The following is a 6,923-nucleotide window of genomic DNA, read 5'->3' on the forward strand; positions in this document are numbered from 1 at the left end:
GGGAAGTATCAAAGTAGAATACTTACCCATTTATTGTGCACAAATGCTTAATAGACTGAATGATTTAGTGGCCAGTATTTGGAAATCTTGAAGGGGGGGGGGTCTCTTGTGTACAGACCCTAATGCATACTGTACTACTACACCAAATGAACCGTTCCTTTCTCTAATAGAATTGTTCCACCACGACACCATACCTCTGTTCAAGCCATTTAGCGCAGCTTCCAGGCAAGCTTTTCGTCATGCACATGTAGTAGTTAGGGCTATATGGACTGTGGGGCTCAGTGGTTAGAGCACCTGACTAGTAATGCAGGGTTCAGTGGTTTGGGAGTTTGGTGACGAGTGTGATGCAAACATTTAGTTTACCACGAATTCATTTTTATACGCCCGTCTATAGATAGGACGTATTGTGGTACAGCCATGTCTGTACGTCCGTCCGTTCTGGGTTTTCTCTTTATAATTTCATTTCCCTTTCACATATCATGCTGAAACTTGCTGTGTAGTTTCTTTGTGGGTCACTCTAGATCATACTGCAATTTTGATCCATTTCAACCTTTTTTCCAGGAGTTTTGCCCCTTTATTTGGAAATAATTATTATATGGAGGGTACATAATTATCTGCCCTACTCCTCCCACAGTTTTCAAGTGAGAGCCTTCTTATTTTATGGAGTGTTTGTATGGGTATTGAAGATGTGCATCTGGGGAAGGATTTTGATTTTCTTCCATTTTTGAAAAAAAATTACAGGTTTTTGAACTTGGTCCATTCGCGGTTGAGTTAAGGCTTTCCCCATAAAATTTTTAATACCAGTGCTGTACATAAATATACTTTACCGCACTGGCGTATTGCACGACGTCACAATGAAAAATACGTCATGACGAAGGTCATGACGTACATATATACAGTCCTTTTGTTGTTGGAAATGTCAAAATATTGTTTCGTTATTTACCACCGCTGTCAAACGGTAAACTGCAATCGCGTAAAAGTTTCTGTCAAATTGGTTATTTTAATTCTCTTTGATATTGAAAAAGTTTCAATTTCTTCTTTATATAGCATACATGCTAAAGTAATATCCATATTATATTGTGATCTTGATATCGCCCCTAATCTACACGTATAGTTACTTTCACAATGGACTCATTTGCATAAACAGGGTTTCCGTACATAAAAATTTCATCATTGGCACGACACCCCGAGGTTTTTAAGTGAAAGATGTTTGATTTATCTGACATGTGAACTTCAGTGCCATAGGAAAGTTAGGAGAGCAAGTTCTGGCTTCAACAGAAAATATGTTTTTCAGGCTAGATTCAACTTCGTATGTGCAAAAATCGCTGCATCTTGCATATTCAATACAAATATTAGACATGTTACAAGTCACAATAAACTTGCTCTCAGCACTTTTCAAATTAAGAAATTAATATGCTTTGAAGTTATATTAACTTCAACTTGCATTGATATCTGGATATCGTGCCAATTCAACGATTTATACATACACGATACGTTTTTATCTTGCTGTTTGATCACGTGATACAGAGTTGATGTAGAGACTGTCGGTCTGGTGAAAAAATGTATAAGAGGTCAATATGAACTTAATGATATATACATATTGTTTTTGTATAAAAGGGTTGTGTTTACAGAATTTGTCACAAATTGATCTGTTTATTAACGCTTTTTTTCCTGACATATTTCTATGGCCCTACTTAACACAACTGCGTTTTGAAGAAATCTCAATTTTTAAGCTAAGACCCATTGTTCATATGGAAGTTTGTCACAGCCTTATGATGGCTGATACTACTTGAAAGAAAGTTAGGTTGGGTCAGAATTTAAAGTCAAGAAAGATTTATGGACCAATTCTTCATAACATCTCGTTGAAAACTCCGAACCATCGTCAGGTGCACTCGGGTGCCGAACCGAACCGGCGTGCACTCGGGTGCCGAACCGAACCGGCGTTCACCCGGACTGTCGGTAATTCATTCAGGGATTTGTCACATACTTTTATTTTATATAGACATACTATATATATAAACTTTTAATTTTATATCTAGATATATATGATAACAAAATTTGAGAACTACTACTTTCAAAGTGTCACTTCTATGACTCGTGATATCTAACCATGGCAGTGGTGTAGCTAGGTTTGAAATATTTGTAAGCTGGGGGCAGAACACCCCCCACCCCCACCCCCCACCCTCCCCCGAAGATTATTCGTCGAAAAATCTTGAGTATGCACAACATTTGTGTGTGAGAATGGTTTTCGAACAGATTTATAACCGTGGGTCACTTTTAAGTATGAGTAGCTCAGTACGATTTAGAGCAAAGAGTTTGAGAATGAAAACGTGTTCAAAAAGTTTTCTAGCTTTCGGGCCTGAACCGCATTCACACGGAGTTTTAATGCGCATTAGTTTAATGAAAATTTAATAATTTGATTTACTTCACATTACCTCCGGATCTTGTGAACTCAACGCGAAGCTTATTAATGCGGATTAAATGAAGACGCATACAACTGTACGTAATGGCAATCTAATTAAAATTAGATGTTGGATCCGCTCGCATACTCGCTACACAAACATCTAACAACATCCCGTAGAGGGTCACGTCAGAGGTCAAATTCGATTGACCAATGAAATCACCGCTGGCAATATCATTGAATGTTTGTTGAAGCCGATAAGTCTAGAGTGATACCGAATTTGACCTCTGACGTGACCCTCTATGGGATGTTTTTAGATGTTTGTGTAGCGAGTATGCAAGCGGATCCAACATCTAATTTCAATTAGATTGACGTAATGGCAGCATTATAACCGTGGTTAGTAAAATATGTTTTTATGGTGTTTTTTAGGCGGAAAGCTAAAAACGAATACACACAGCATGTCATTAGATAATACCAGACGTAAATATGTGCTCTGTTGCATCTACATTGAGTAATACATATGGGAGGAAAGCATGTTCTTTTGTACTGATTTTGATTTTTGAAATCAAAAATGAAAATAGACAAATATTGCTGATATCATGTTTTAAAAGGATGTCGGCCATTATGACGATATAGAGTAGGTCCACTTCATGCATATGATATACTTTATTTAATTTAAATTTTTTTATTATTATTATTATTTTTTTTTACATTTCAACAAATACATAATTGCGTATATGCCGTTCATTGTTTAAATTTCATACCATACATAACGTAAATTTCGTCACAGTAGACTTAAATAATTGCGTATCCAGAAATTAAAATTGGTCAGCGGAATGGTGAAAGAGATGTTAATTCCGAGGTGTAAACTGGGCTCATGCAGAAGCAATATTTTCTTGATTGAATGCTGGTCGATCTAGAAAATAACAAGTAATTCTTGTGAACCTATCAAAACAAACACGATAATTTCAAAACCTCTTTGTATATACATAGATCAGGTACGTTGTAAATATGTTAATTCATGTAGTATTTGAACAACGAATTTTATATAGATTCACAATATTAATTAAAATATCTATCAAAATAATTATCAATGGTATAGCCTATTGTTCATTAGCTCGCCTCAGCTGAAAACACAAGTAAGCTATTCTGATCACCTTCTGTCTGTCTAGCCGTCCGTCCATCTGACTGTCTGTAAACTTTTCACATTTTCGTCTTCTTCTCCTGAACCACTAGGCCAATTTCAATCAAACTTGGTACAAATCATCCATTGGTGAAGGGGATTTAAAGTTTATCCAAATGAAAGGTCATGCCACCTTCAAAGGGGAGATTATCATGAAAATGCTAAACTATGGGGGTCATTTAATTTTCTCTCTCTCAAGAACCACAAAGCCAGGAAAGTTCAAATTAACATGGTAGCTTTAATTCTGTCATTGTGCAAATTTAAGCTGGCTAAATCCCTCCCCCCCCCCCCCCCGGGTTTGATGGGACATAAAAGGGGATCAAAGTTTTACATTGGAATATGTAGGGACAATCTTCTCAAGAACTACGGAGCCAGAGAAGTCTACATCTACATGAAAGCTTCCTGACATAACGCAGATTCAAGTTTGTTCAAATCATGGCCCCAGATTTGGTTGGAGTCATAATAGGGGATCAAACTTTGACATACAAATATATAGTGAAAATCTCCTCAAGAACCACTGGGCCAGGACAGTTCAAATTTGCATGACAGCTCCCAGATATAGTGCAAATTCAAGTTTATAAAAATTATAGTCTCCGGGGGAGGAGGAGGAGGCCACAATAGGGGATCAAAGTTTTACATACACATATAATGGGGAAAATCTTTGAACATCTTCTTCTCAGGAACCATCAGTCCAGGAAAGTTCAAATTCACATGAAAACGTTCTGAAATAGTGCAGATTTAGGTTTGTTAAAATCATGGCCTCGGGAGTAGGGTGGGGCCAAAATAGGGGATCAATGTTTTACATACAAATATAATTGGGAAAATCTTTATATATCTTCTTCTACTGGACTAGAAATGTTTACATTTAGATGAAAGCTTCCTGAGATTGTGCAGTTTTAGGTTTGTTAAAATCATGGCCCCGGGAGTAGGGTGGGGCTAAAATAGGGGGTCAAAGTTTTACATACTGTAAATGTAATTAGGAAAATCTTTGAAAATATTCTTCTCAAGAACTACTGGACTAGAAATGTTTACATTTACATGAAAACTTCCTGGCATAGCATATTCAAATTTGTTAAAAGCATGGCCAACGGGGGTAGGATGGGGCCACGTGTACAATAGGGAATCAAACCATTGAAATATATAGGGAAATCTTTTTTAAAATCTTAATTCTCAAGAATCACTCGCCCAGTTTGAATTTACACAAATAAGCTTCCTGACATAATGCAGGATCAAATCTAATTAAATCATGGCCCCTGGGGGGTAAGGTGGGGCACAATAGAGGATCAACGCTTTACATACATATATATCTAGTGAAATTCTTCTCAACAAACACTGGACCAGGAAAGTTGAAGTTTACACGAAAGCTTCCTGATGTAGTGCAAATTCAAGTTTATAAAATCATAACCCTCAAGGGTAAGGTGGGGGCCACAATAGAGGATAAATTGTTTATACTTACGAGTATAAATAAGGAAAATATTTTAAAATCTTCTTTTCCAAAACCGCAGGGCCAGGAAAGTGAAAATTTAATATACACGAAAGCTTCATGACATAAATTATAAGTAGATCCATGTCTGTGCAATCGATAGTCCTTGGGCGTATGGTGGGTCCGCAATAGGGGATCAAAGTTTTAAAATGCTGATATATTGGAAAACTCTTTCATATTTTGTATATAGGTTCTTTATGGGAAGACCTTTTTTTCATGAAGACTGGCCTTGTGATCGTGACCTTAGAGATGGACCTGCTTTTTGAATCTCTAACCTATTCAATATTTCCTGAACTATTTAAAGCAGATCTTTAATATTTTGTATGATCTAAAATAGATCTTTAAAATGTTGTGTATAGATTTCTTATGACAAGACCTTTCATTTCATAATATGACCTTGTGACATTTAAATGTCTTCAGAACTATTCAAGGTTGGCCCCGGCTTTCATATTTTCTATATACATCTAGATTTTTTCACACGACAGTCGTATTTGATCCTGTGACCTTGACCTACTTTCTTAATTTTTTTATCTAATTAATATCTTCTGAACTATCTAGATAAGGCAAATCTTCTATATTTTATGTATAAATTCTTTAAATAGCGATACCTTGTTATAGCTTGGTGTTTGACCTTGTGACCTTAACCTGAAAGTTTGACCTACCTTTGATGAAAATCTGTCCTATTCAATTTCAATATCTCCAGGCCTGGATTTCTCGAACTTGAATTAAGTCGAAACTTGGACTTAAGTCTGAGGTTTTACCCCTAATTTTGACTGCTCAATTCGAAGAAAACTGAAACTTCCGTTTGATTTTTTCGAGAAATCCACGCCAAAATTATTTACGATAGAATTTTCATATCTTGTATACATACTATAGTCTTTTAGATTACTTATGGTAAGATAGCATGTGTACCGTAACATGATGCATGACCTTGTGAGATTGGTCTTATACAGAACAGCAAGGTCATGTTGGTGTTGAGGTATTTATGTGTTATATGAATTAATTTTCATTGATATTGCGATCTTTTGAGGCAGTGTTGGGGCCACAATATGGGGTAAAAAAAAAATCATGGGAGTAAAGATTGATAAAATATCTTTCAAAAGTCACTACAGCTGAACAACGGCAGGGCCAAGTTGACCGGCTCAGTGAACGATCGATGTGCCCGTGGGCCTCTTTAAAATTTATTTCGCTCACCCTTAATTTACAAATGCATATAGTATTTTTAAATACGTCGCATTACCTATTATATATGATAGTTTACTTCTCATTACCGCGATGTGAACGCGAAATTTAATGCGCAGTATTTTACTTCGCGAAGTAAAATTTAATGCGCATTTGTGTGAACAAAAATATATATTCCACAGTTCCACAAATATGTCATCTACCGAACCTATACTAGTCAATTAGCATTTTAATGATGCAAGCGAAGTGTAATTTAAGGTAGTTCATTACACCAAATTTTTTATTCATTGGCTTGTTATAACACCTCTTATTATGATTTCACCATCGAAAAAGTGATACAAGCTCTCAAGTATTTTGTATGATTTTTTGTGATTTATCCCGGAGTGATAAAAAAGGTACTTTGTTTGAAATGAAATACACTATAGTCCAAATTTTGCCGTGATTTGGACTCAAGAATCTCCTATCTACAAACAAAACACCTTTTTTATCATTCTGGAAAAAAATCACAAGAAATTCATATAAAGTAATTGAGAGCTTGTATGACTCTTTCGATGGTGAAATCATACTTCATAAGAGGTGTTTTAACGAGTCTTTAAATAAAAAGTTAGTGTAATGATCTACCTAAAGGCGAAACAGGTATTGGGACGAATTTACTTGGGGCGAATAGGTGATGG

This window comes from Ostrea edulis, chromosome 3 (assembly GCF_947568905.1).
Source record: "Ostrea edulis chromosome 3, xbOstEdul1.1, whole genome shotgun sequence".
NCBI lineage: Eukaryota > Metazoa > Mollusca > Bivalvia > Ostreida > Ostreidae > Ostrea > Ostrea edulis.